Source organism: Ranitomeya imitator, chromosome 4 (assembly GCF_032444005.1).
Source record: "Ranitomeya imitator isolate aRanImi1 chromosome 4, aRanImi1.pri, whole genome shotgun sequence".
Taxonomy (NCBI): Eukaryota; Metazoa; Chordata; class Amphibia; order Anura; family Dendrobatidae; genus Ranitomeya; species Ranitomeya imitator.
Genome location: NC_091285.1, coordinates 645,306,099 through 645,319,899, shown reverse-complemented (window position 1 = coordinate 645,319,899; position 13,801 = coordinate 645,306,099).

The following is a 13,801-nucleotide window of genomic DNA, read 5'->3' as shown; positions in this document are numbered from 1 at the left end:
AATTTGCCCTTAATAATCGGGCTAGTTCTGCTACCTTGGTTTCTCCTTTCTTTTGTAATTCGGGGTTTCATCCTCGTTTTTCCTCTGGTCAGGTGGAGCCTTCTGATTGTCCTGGAGTGGACATGGTGGTGGATAGGTTGCATCAGATTTGGAGTCATGTGGTGGACAATTTGAAGTTGTCCCAGGAGAGGGCTCAGCAGTTTGCTAATCGCCGTCGCCGCGTGGGTCCTCGACTTCATGTTGGGGACTTGGTGTGGTTGTCTTCTCGTTTTGTTCCTATGAAGGTCTCTTCTCCTAAGTTCAAGCCTCGGTTTATCGGTCCCTATAGGATCTTGGAAATTCTTAACCCTGTGTCATTTCGTTTGGATCTCCCGGCATCGTTTGCTATTCATAATGTGTTCCATCGGTCGTTGTTGTGGAGGTATGAGGTACCTGTTGTTCCTTCGCTTGAACCTCCTGCTCCGGTGCTGGTGGAGGGAGAATTGGAGTATGTTGTGGAGAAGATCTTGGATTCTCGTGTTTCCAGACGGAAACTCCAATATTTGGTCAAGTGGAAGGGTTATGGTCAGGAGGATAATTCTTGGGTGGTTGCCTCTGATGTTCATGCTGCTGATTTGGTCCGTGCATTTCATAGGGCTCATCCTGGTCGCCCTGGTGGTTCTCGTGAGGGTTCGGTGACCCCTCCTCGAGGGGGGGGTACTGTTGTGGATTCTGTTTTTGGGCTCCCTCTGGTGGTTACAGATGTACTGGGTGACTTGTGTTTTCTGCGGTCTCTGGTGTCCACCTGTTCTATCAGGATATGGGAGTTTCCTATTTAACCTGGCTTTCTTGTCATTTCCTCGCCGGCTATCAATGTAATCAGTGTGTCTTGTTACCTCTGCTTTCCGCTTCTGTAATCTTCAGGACAAGCTAAGTTTTTGATTTTCCTGTTCCACGTTTTGCTTAATTTTTGTCTTAGTCCAGCTTGCAGATATGTGATTCCTTTTTGCTGGTTGCTCTAGTGGGCTGATATTACTCCTCATGTTCCATGAGTTGGCACATGAGTTCAAGTAATTTCAGGATGGTTTTTTGTAGGGTTTTTCGCTGACCGCGCAGTTCACTTTTGTATCCTCTGCTATCTAGCTTTAGCGGGCCTCATTTTGCTGAATCTGTTTTCATAACTACGTATGTGCTTTCCTCTCATTTCACCGTCATTACATGTGGGGGGCTGCTATTTCTGTGGGGTGTTTCTCTGGAGGCAAGAGAGGTCTGTGTTTCTTCTAATAGGGGAAGTTAGTCCTTCGGCTGGCGCGAGACGTCTAGGAATCATCGTAGGCACGTTCCCCGGCTACAGCTAGTTGTGTGTTAGGTTCAGGATCGCGGTCAGCTCAGTTTCCATCACCCTAGAGCTTGTTTTGTTTTTTGTGCTTGTCCTTTTGTGATCCCCTGCCATTGGGATCATGACAGAGACCAGCCCCAAGCAGGCTGCCTCCTTCTGAGGTGCAGAGACCAGTAGCTGGAACACCGAGGTTGTAAGGACCTCTATGACTTACATCAGAAACCGGCAGGACAGCTGAACTCCAAGTTACCTGTCCGACCTAATACCCAGGAGGCACGGTGACACCCTTAGAGGCTGGGGCGTGCTAGAGTCCCTATAACCGCTTCAAGTCACCAGTCATACGGGTTATGTCCTATACTAACCGGAGGACAAAGAGAGAGAGATAACATCTGTGAGGACCTTATGTGAAGCCATAGGCAGTAAGGGACTACACCACCATGGCGCTAGAGGAAGGCTTTGATTTCCACCTGGATAATGGGACTCCTAACTTGCCTCCAAGCTGGCCGGACCCTGCCTGCCCTGTGATCCGGTTCCCTGGAATGTGGCTGCCTGAAGTCGACAGTAAACAAGGTAAAGAGACTGCAAACCTGTGTCCTCGTTCCTTACTGTGCCATTCACCATTTACCATCCACACACCGGGAGCCCTGGGGATATATTTCACCTGTGGGAAGGTATACCATCTGGCTGCCATAACATCACCCCAGGGGACCCCTTAAAGTAGCGTCGGTCCCCACTGACCGAATACCACAGGTGGCATCACGAACACAAACTTTATTCCCTTTAAAGACCTTTCCCTTTTACATGGGCGCCCAGGGCCATGGACCGGGTCGCCACCGTGACATCCCCCTGTGAAACGCAGGACCCGGTACCGAGTACCCCACGGCCCTGGCGGGCGACTCAGATATATTGACCCAAGTATAGTAAGGAATTTTGGACAGGTTAATAAGGAGAGGAAGGGTAGTAGGAAGAGGAAAATAATGGGGAGGAAGGGAAACAAGGAGAGCACAATAAGGAGTGGGGAATGTGAGGGAAAAGAAAAAGGGAAAACTGGGGAAAGGGCAAAGAGTAGTCCACTGAGAATATGATAACACTGTAAGAAAACGATCAATAAAAGGATAATTACCTACTCACTAAGCAACCACATCATTTAAGAGGGAGTTATTACTGAAATCAAAGACTAATTCGAAAGTGTTGTGAGAAAAAATTCTATCAATTAACTTGTTAATGCTGGGAATGTTAGCCAATTTCCATTTGGCGCCTATAAGCATAGATATCGAGGAAATATGTAAGGAAATTAATTTGGTTTCAGTAGGAAGGAAATGGGAGTGTAAGGCTACTTTCACACTAGCGTCGGTACGGGTCCGTCGCGCTGCGTCGGCCAGACGTACCGACGCATACTGTGCAAGCGCCGCACAACGGGGGCAGCGGATGCATTGTTCCAGCGCATCCGCTGCCCCATTGTGAGTTGCGGGGAGGTGGGGGCGGAGTTCCGGCCGCGCATGCACGGTCGGAAATGGCGGACACAACGCTGCAAAAAATGTTACATGTAACATTTTTTGCTGCCGATGGTCCGCCACAACACGGCGCAACCGTCGCACGATGGTTGCGACGTGTGGCAAAGCGTCGCAATGCGTCGCTAATGTTAGTCAATGGAGAAAAAACGCACCCTGCAAGCAATTTTGCAGGATGCGTTTTTTTCTCCTAAGGCTACTTTCACACTAGCGTCGGAATCTGCCCGTCGCAATGCGTCGGGCTGAGATTCCGACGCTAGCGTTTGATGCGCCACACAATAGGTGCAGCGGATGCATTTCTCTGGCGCATCCGCTGCCCCATTGTGAGGTGCGGGGAGGTGGGGGCGGAGTTCCGCCGGCAGCAAAAAGCGTTACATTTAACGTTTTTTGCTCCCAGCGGTCCGCCACAACACGGCGCAACCGTCGCACGACGGTTGCTACGTGTGGCAATGCCTCGCAATGCGTCGCTAATGTTAATCTATGGGGCAAAAACGCATCCTGCAAACAACTTTGCAGGATGCGTTTTTTGCCATAAACGACGCATTGCGACGTATTGCAAAAAACGCCAGTGTGAAAGTAGCCTAAACGACGCATTGCGACGTGCAGTGCACGTCGCTAGTGTGAAAGTAGCCTAAGGAAGAAGGGAAAGATGAGGGGACGTAGTTTATGTTTCCCTATTTTTATATAAGATCATAGACCTCTTTCCAAGGGTTTTGCTCTTTCATCATGTGATCGGCAGCCCGTTTACACTGCAAGATAATATTGAAACTGAAGTTTTTAACAATGCTTGTTCACAATTATCTTACAGCGTTAGACCTCATTTAGACATCAGTGTTTGTCACATATGCAAAGTCCATTGAGTCCATTTTTAACATCAGTGTGGTCAGCAGTGATTTTCAAGTATGGATAAATACTGTATTTTTCGGATGATAAGATGCACTATTTTTCCCCAAATTTGGGGGGGAAATGGGGGAGTGTCTTATAATGCGGATATACTTTACCAGCCGCGGTGAAGCAGGGTCCCAGGGTCGTTGCTGGAGGAGGCAGGAGTGGAGCGTTGCTGCAGGCCGCAGGCTGGGCTGAAGGGATGTTTTGGTGTGTGGGTGTGTGCCGCTGCGGGTCTTATGCAGTGCGGGGGCTCTGCCGACATTTTGTGAAAGCCCGGAGCCCCCGTACTTGCATGGTTTATTATGCGGTGGACTCCGGGAAAATGGCTGCCTGCGGTGGCGCATGCCCAGATGGAGATCTCGATACGAAGATCTCGTGAGATGAGATCTAAATAAGAAATGTAAAAAAGAAATCAGGCTAGCAATGATATCTATTTAGTAACAAATCGCGACATTAAAATAAATCCCCCCAAATTTTATAAATACATCAATGCCAAAAAGGGAAAAAAATATGGTATAGGCCCCTTGAAAGATGAAAAAAATAAGATAATTATAGAGGACAAAGAAAAGGCTGAAATATTAAAAAGGCACTTTTCATCTATGTTCACCAATGACCTCTTTGTTCCAAGATCTTTCAGCAAGGTAAAAATTAAAGTTCATTACCTGATTTACAGTAACTACGATAGTTTAACACAAGAAGTACGCCTGTGTCTGAGCAAATTAAACATTGACAAACCCCCCGACCCAGATGGCATTCACTCACGGATACTGAGGGAATGGAGCTCAGTAATTGACAGACCATAACAGGGTTGCTGCCACAGGACTGGATGATGGCTGGTGTGTTTGTACCGATATTTAAGAAAGGTAAGAAGGTGGATCCAGGTAACCACCGTACGGTAAACCTGACATCAGTAGTGTGCAAAGTTTTTGAGGGTATTATAAGAGATGGCCTGCAGAAATACATTGCAGATAATCTATATAATTGTCTAAGGGTTACTTCCGTCTGTCTCTCTGTCTGCAACTTCCGTAACGGAAATTCCACGTCGCTGATTGGTCTCGCCAGCTGCCTGTCATGGCTGCCACGACCAATCAGCGACGGCCACAGTCCGATTACTCCCTCCCTACTCCCCTGCAGTCAGTGCCCGGCCCGCCTACTCCCCTCCAGTCACCGCTCACACAGGGTTAATGCCAGTGGTAACAGACCGCGTTATACCGCGGGTAATGCACTCCGTTAACACTGCTATTAACCCTGTGTGTCCCCAACTTTTTACTATTGATGCTGCCTATGCAGCTAAGTCATCTGATTAATTTCGCAATGCATCCTAGGAACGGAAGATGGCAGCAGCCTCGCGCGCATCGCCAGAGCTTTGCTGGATCCCGGCAGGTGAGTATAAAAGTATTTTTATTTTAATTATTTTTTTTTAACAGGGATATGGTGCCCACACTGCTATATACTGCATGGGCTGTGTTATATACCGCGTGGCTGCTATATACTACGTGGTCAGTGTTAGATAATATGTGGGCTGTATTATGTACTGCGTGGGCTGTGCAATATATTACGTGGCCAGTGTTATATACTGCGTCGCCTGTGTTATGTACTGCAGGGCTGCTATATACTGCGTGGGCTGTGTTATATAGTACGTGGGCTGTGTTATATACTCTTTGGGCTGTGTTATATACTGCATGACCTCTGTTATATATTGCGTGGCCTGTATTAACGCATCGGGTATTCTACAATATGTATGTATGTACAGGTCCTTCTCAAAAAATTAGCATATAGTGTTAAATTTCATTATTTACCATAACGTAATGATTACAATTAAACTTTCATATATTATAGATTCATTATCCACCAACTGAAATTTGTCAGGTCTTTTATTGTTTTAATACTGATGATTTTGGCATACAACTCCTGATAACCCAAAAAACCTGTCTCAATAAATTAGCATATTTCACCCATCCAATCAAATAAAAGTGTTTTTTAATAACAAACAAAAAAAACAACAAATAATAATGTTCAGTTATGCACTCAATACTTGGTCGGGAATCCTTTGGCAGAAATGACTGCTTCAATGCGGCGTGGCATGGAGGCAATCAGCCTGTGACACTGCTGAGATGTTATGGAGGCCCAGGATGCTTCAATAGCGGCCTTAAGCTCATCCAGAGTGTTGGGTCTTGCGTCTCTCAACTTTCTCTTCACAATATCCCACAGATTCTCTATGGGGTTCAGGTCAGGAGAGTTGGCAGGCCAATTGAGCACAGTAATACCATGGTCAGTAAACCATTTACCAGTGGTTTTGGCACTGTGAGCAGGTGCCAGGTCGTGCTGAAAAATGAAATCTTCATCTCCATAAAGCATTTCAGCCGATGGAAGCATGAAGTGCTCCAAAATCTCCTGATAGCTAGCTGCATTGACCCTGCCCTTGATGAAACACAGTGGACCAACACCAGCAGCTGACATGGCACCCCACACCATCACTGACTGTGGGTACTTGACACTGGACTTCAGGCATTTTGGCATTTCCTTCTCCCCAGTCTTCCTCCAGACTCTGGCACCTTGATTTCCGAATGACATGCAAAATTTGCTTTCATCAGAAAAAAGTACTTGGGACCACTTAGCAACAGTCCAGTGCTGCTTCTCTGTAGCCCAGGTCAGGCGCCTCTGCCGCTGTTTATGGTTCAAAAGTGGCTTTACCTGGGGAATGCGGCACCTGTAGCCATTTCCTGCACACGCCTGTGCACGGTGGCTCTGGATGTTTCCACACCAGACTCAGTCCACTGCTTCCTCAGGTTCCCCAAGGTCTGGAATCGGTCCTTCTCCACAATCTTCCTCAGGGTCCGGTCTCCTCTTCTCGTTGTACAGCATTTTCTGCCACATTGTTTCCTTCCAACAGACTTACCATTGAGGTGCCTTGATACAGCACTCTGGGAACAGCCTATTTGTTGAGAAATTTCTTACTGGGTCTTACCCTCTTGCTTGAGGGTGTCAATGATGGCCTTCTTGACATCTGTCAGGTCGCTAGTCTTACCCATGATGGGGGTTTTGAGTAATGAACCAGGCAGGGAGTTTATAAAAGCCTCAGGTATCTTTTGCATGTGTTTAGAGTTAATTAGTTGATTCAGAAGATTAGGGTAATAGGTCGTTTAGAGAACCTTTTCTTGATATGCTAATTTATTGAGACAGGTTTTTTGGGTTATCAGGAGTTGTATGCCAAAATCATCAGTATTAAAACAATAAAAGACCTGACAAATTTCAGTTGGTGGATAATGAATCTATAATATATGAAAGTTTAATTGTAATCATTACATTATGGTAAATAATGAAATTTAACACTATATGCTAATTTTTTGAGAAGGACCTGTATGTATGTATATAGCAGCCACATAGTATATAGCACAGGCCACGTACTATTTGTCTGCTATATACTACATGGCTCCTATATACTACGTGGCCTGTGCGATATACTATTTGGCTGCTATATACTTACATTCATATTCTAGAATACCCGATGCGTTAGAATTGCACCACCGTCTAGTAATATAATAAATGACAACTAGAACAGACTCATGAAAGAGAAATTGTGTCTAACATGTTGGGTTTCTGTGAGGCGGTAAGTTCTAATCTGGATGTTGGTAATGCGGCTGATGTGATTCATCTGGACTTTGCAAAGGCATTTGATACTGTACCGCGTAACAGCCTTATTCTGAAGCTCCATACGCAGGGACTGGGGGAAACTATATGCAGCAAATAAAGAGTTGTCATCATAAATGGTACGTTCTCTAAATGGGATATAGTCAGCAGTGGGGACGGCAGGGATCTGTACTGGGAGCAGTGGGGACAGCAGGGATCTGTACTGGGAACAGTGGGGACGGCAGGGATCTGTACTGGGAACAGTGGGGACGGCAGGGATCTGTGCTAGGACTGATTCTTTTTAACCTATTTAATAATGACCTTGTGGATGGGATTGAGAGTAAAGTGTCAGTCTTTGCCGACGACACCAAACTATGTAGGATAGTAAAAACTTAGCTTGACATTACAATATTGCAAAACGATCTGGACAAGATGTCTGAATGGGGAAACATTTGGCAAATGAGATTTAATGTAGACAGGACTGGCGTTAGCTGCAGGTAGACCAGGCAGCTGCCTTGGGCCCCTGCTCGCCCAGGGGCCCCCAGCCAGTCGCCTGCCGCCAGCGCCGACTCTCCCCCCGCAAGTGCCGACTCCCTCACCAGCTCCAACGCATTCAACTATACCGGTGTCTATGACGCCGGTACAGTTTAAAGCAATGATGGAGGAGAGAGCATCAGCTGACGCTCCCTCTCCCATCATTCCCCTCTGCCTCTGACACTGCAGGTGCGCGATGATGTCACTTCATCGTGTACCTGCTGTGAGACGAGCAGACTGCAGCCACTGAGACTGGAGCCGAGCCAGGAGCAGCGCGGGGCACGAGGATAGGTGAGGATTGTGTGTTTCTTTTTTTTTTTACTATATCAATGAGTGAGCACTGAACTGTGGGGCCATTCTTGGGGGGACTACATTATATTCTATGGGGGAGGGCTGTATTAGATTTTATGAAGGGGCATAGGATCATACTCTTTGATGGGGCTACATTATATTCTATAGGGAGGTGGGCTGTATTATATTCTATGGGGGGTTGTATTATATTCTATGGGGGGTAACAGTATATTCTATGGGGGACTATTATATTTTATGAGGGAGGATTCTGTCATACTCTTTGATGGGGATACATCATATGGGGAGGTGAGCTGTATTATATTCTCTGGATGCTACATTATATTCTATGGGGGGCTGTATTACATTCTATGAAGGAGGATTGCATCATACTCTTTGATAGGGCTACATTATATTCTATGGGGAGGTGAGCTGTATTATATTCTATGGGGGACTGTGTTATATTCTATGTATTATACTATATGGAGGACTATGAGGAGTGTATTATACTATATGGGGGACTATGGGAAGTGTATAACACTATATAGAGGACTGAGGAGTGCATTATTCTATATGGAGTACTATAGGGAGTGTATTATACTATATGGAGGACTATGGGGAGTGTATTATACTATATGGAGGACTATGGGGAGTGTATTATACTATATGGAGGACTATGGGGAGTGTATTATACTATATGGAGGACTATGGGGAGTGTATGGTACTATATGAAGGACTATGGGGCACATTATATTATATGGAGGCCTATGGGGTGTGCATTTTACAATATGGAGTACTGTGGTGCACATTATACTATGTGGAGGACTATGGGGTGTATTATACTAAACAAGCAAAATGCTGCCTATTCATCGAGTGATTGGATTGTTTTTGCCGGAACAGAAATCAATTTTCTCAGCAGCACATCGCCGGTGTAAACTGTAGTTGTGCTGCTGATAACATGATACTGTATGGGGACAGATTTATCTAATAGTGATTGTTCTGTCCCCATCATTCTTTCTCAGTTGGTGTAAAGAGACCGGGAAACAAGCGAACGACTTCAATATTAACGATCACACTCGTTTAGCGGCTTGAACTCAGCGCATGTAAATGCAACAGAAATGCTTCTGTGTGATGTGCAATATGTTAGCATTTGGGGCCCCATTTTAAACTTTTGCCCAGCGCCCCACTTTGGGTTCGGTAATCCAGCTCCAGGAAAAAGGGAAAATTCTGATGTATTAAAATCCAATGAACTTTATTGAAACAAATCCATAAAATAGTCGATCCCAATAGGTGGCTAGGCATAGGATCACATATCAGCCCTCGCTGTACGCGTTTCGAACACAAACGTGTTCTTAGTCTTCAAGCTATACATCAGAATTTTCCCTTTTTCCTGGAGCTGGATTACCGAACTCTTTGTGCTTCTACCACGTCCTGGGCTGGACGTTTTCCCTGCTCGGATGTCTGTATCGCTTGTGGATCCCTGTTGGGTGAGCTGAAATTTTTTTTTTCTTTTTTGTATCAGGGCCCCATTTTGCCTAAAACCGGCCTGAATGTAGATAAATGTAGAGTAACGCACCTAGGACGGAGTAATCCCATTGCTGCATATACATTAAATGGGAGTGTACTCGGAACTACAGAACAGGAGAAGGACTTGGGTATTCTGGTTACAAATGAGCTGAGCTTTTAGGGTGCATAAAAAGAGAGATAAAATCCCGCAATCCCAACGTATTGTTATCCCTTTATAAATCACTGGTGAGACCACATCTAGAATATGGGATCCAGGATATTCAGAAGTTAGAGTCAATTCAAAGACGGGCAACTAGATTATTACAAGGGATGGAAGGCCTCTCATGTGAGGAGAGGTTGGAAAAGTTGGGCTTGTTTAGCTTAGAAAAAAAAGACACACTAGAGGAGATCTCATTTACATGTATAAATATATGTGTGGTCAGTACAAAGGACGGGCACATGACTTATTCCTTCCGAAGACCATACTGAGGACTAGGGGGCACTCATTATGGGTGGAAGAAAGGCGATGTTGGCAACTAAATAGGAAAGGGTTCTTTACAGTTAGAGCAGTCAGACTGTTATTTCCTTGATACACATAGCATTGCGGGTTATAGTTAATTTAGTGACAAAATGTACAATTGGTGGAGAAAGGTTGAACTTGATGGATCTAGGCATTTTTTCAACCTATGTAACTCTGTATTGACACTGCTGATTTTTGCTGATGAAAAAAACGGACAAGTCTCTGTGACATTTGGATTGACACACGGTCCGCGAAAAAAATACAGACATGCGAATTGCAGCACAGATTTTAATGGGTACATGTTCTATCCGTAAAAAACACAATTAGAACCTGTACGTGAAAGACGGACGTCTGAATGGGGCCTAAGGCTGTTTTTAATCAGTGATGTACGGTGGCATGGATGAAACGTACCAATGCAAGTCTATGCGTCCATGAAAATCACAGACAGCACATGGATGGCATTTGTTTACTGTCCGTGATTAACATTGTGATGACTAGGAGAAGCTTTGTAATTTTTTATTTATTTAGGATTCTTTCACACTTCCGTCGGTACAGGTCCGTCGCTATGCATCGGGCCGACGTACCGACGGACGTTGTGAATTTTGTGCACAAAGTGGGCAGCGGATGCAGTTTTTCGACGCATCCGCTGCCCATTCTGCAGTCTAGGGAGGAGGGGGCGGAGTTTCAGCAGCGCATGCGCGGTAGAAAATGGCAGACGCGATGGACAAAAAAAGTTACATTGAACGTTTTTTGTGACGACGGTCCGCCAAAACACGACGCATCCATCGCATGACGGACGCGACGTGTGGCCATCCGTCGCGATCTGTCGCTAATACAAGTATTAGGGAAAAAATGCATTCTGCAAGCACATTTGCAGGATCCGTTTTTTTCCCAAAACGACGGATTGCGACGGATGGCAAACGACGGAAGTGTGAAAGAGGCCTTAGCCATATGTGACACACTGACCCAACACTATGTTATTTTCTTCTAAAAAGTGTTTTTGAAACCATCAACAGTTGCCACTGAGACCAGCTCTTGAGGTCGGCTGCTCCACAGATTAAGGCCGGCGTCACACACAGCGTAAAACAATACGGTCCGTATATTACGGCCGTAATACACTGAAAAGTCCCGAAAAAAGTGGTCCGTAGCTCCTCCGTAGGCAGGGTGTGTCAGCGTTTTTTGCGCATGGCATCCTCCGTATGTAATCCGTATGGCATCCGTACTGCGTGGTTTTCTCGCAGGCTAGCAAAACCAACATACCGCTATAGAAGTGATCCATGTGTCCCAAAAAGAAAAGAAAATATATATATACTGTCTATATATATATATATATATATATATATATATATATGTCAGTAGACACATATATTAGAGAGAAAAGCCGGTAATTCAGTGCGGTGTACAGTAAAATCACACTGACAGCTTACAGTAGAATAGGTAGAATAAATGTGTACACATAGAATAGGTATATATATATATATATGTCAGTAGACACATATATGTATATATATTAATATTTATTCCAGCGCTAGACAGCTTGAAAGCCGGTAATTCAATTACCGGCTTTTTCCTTCTCCTTCCTAAAACCCGACATGATTTGAGACATGGTTTACATACAGTAAACCATGTATTCTCTCCATTTTTTTTGCAGATCCCACACTACTAATGTCAGTAGTGTGTATCTGCAAAATTTGGCCGTTCTAGCTCTTAAAATAAAGGGTTAAATGGCGGAAAAAATTGGCGTGGGCTCCCGCGCAATTTTCTCCGCCAGAGTAGTAAAGCCAGTGACTGAGGGCAGATATTAATAGCCTGGAGAGGGTCCATGGTTATTGCCCAAAGCCAGGGAGCTTTCTAGGTAATTTCCCACGATCTATGAACAGCCAGCAGAGGGCGCCTCACCGCAAATGATGCTAAATATAGATCATTGATCTATTTTTTGCCTTATTCCCTGGGGTTTTGCAGGAGGAGCAGCCTGCATTAGCACAGCTCCTTGCTGCAAAATGTTTTAACCCCTTCAGAAGGATTTACATCGTTGGACGTTACAGATCTGCGGAGGGTAAGTATATTGTTGGTTTATTATGTTTTTTTACTCACAGAACGAGGGTCTTCAGTGACTGGATTGGGCGTTGAATAAAATACTGCAACACCCATTGTTTTTATTTCATTAAAATAATTTTAAATAATGTGTTTGTGTTTTATTTAACCCTTCACTACAATTGGATTAATAATGGATAGGTGTCATAATTGACGCCTCTCCATTATTAATTAGGCTTAATGTCCCCTTACAATAGCAAGGTGGCATTAACCCTTCATTACCCCATATCCCACCGCTACACGGGAATGGGAAGAGAGTGGCCAAGTGCCAGAATAGGCGCATCTTCCAGATGTGCCTGTTCTGGGGTGGCTGGGGGCAGATATTTTTAGCCAGGGGGGGGCCAATAACCGTGGACCCTCTCCAGGCTATTAATATCTGCCCTCAGTCACTGGCTTTACTACTCTGGCGGAGAAAATTGCGCGGGAGCCCACGCCAATTTTTTCCGCCATTTAACCCTTTATTTTAAGAGCTAGAACGGCCAAATTTTGCAGATACACACTACTGACATTAGTAGTGTGGAATCTGCAAAAAAAATGGAGAGAATACATGGTTTACTGTATGTAAACCATGTCTCAAATCATGTCGGGTTTTAGGAAGGAGAAGGAAAAAGCCGGTAATTGAATTACCGGCTTTCAAGCTGTCTAGCGCTGGAATAAATATTAATATATATACATATATGTGTCTCACTGACATATATATATATATATATATATACCTATTCTATGTGTACACATTTATTCTACCTATTCTACTGTAAGCTGTCAGTGTGATTTTACTGTACACCGCACTGAATTACCGGCTTTTCTCTCTAACAGCGCTGCGTATTTCTCGCAAGTCACACTGCTTGTCCGTGTGTAATCCGTATTTTTCACGCTTCCATAGACTTTCATTGGCGTATTTCTTGCGCAGTACGGTGACAAACGCAGCATGCTGCGATTTTGTACGGCCGTAGAAAGCCGTATAATACTGATCAGTAAAATACGGCAGATAGGAGCAGGGGCATAGAGAATAATTGTGCCGTATTTTTTGCGAGTTTTACGGACGTAGATTCTGCGCTCTTACGTCCGTAAAACTCGCATGTGTGACGCCGGCCTAATAGTTCTCTACCAGACTGGTCTCCTCTGGAGATTGAACCTTTTTTTCACGTAGAGAACGCAGAAGTGCTTGACTGCATAAGCATCCTGTGAATGAGAGAGACGGCCAAGATGGTCGTCGGACACAGAATCGGCCGAAAGATTATTCAACCACCAACCATCTTCTGTGTATGGCCAGCTTAAGAACCTTCATACTCCTTATGAGTTTTGTTGCTCTTCCTTGAACCTTTTCTATCTCCAGGTTATACTTTTAATGAACGTGTGTAAAAAAAATTGACCTGCATATTCCAGATGTGGCTGCAGTAATACTTTGTATAGTGGTACTATTACATCCTTTTCCCAGCTACTCCATTGATAAAAATGTACTAGATACTGTCGAATGGTCTATCTTAAGTTCGATTTACACTGCACAATTAT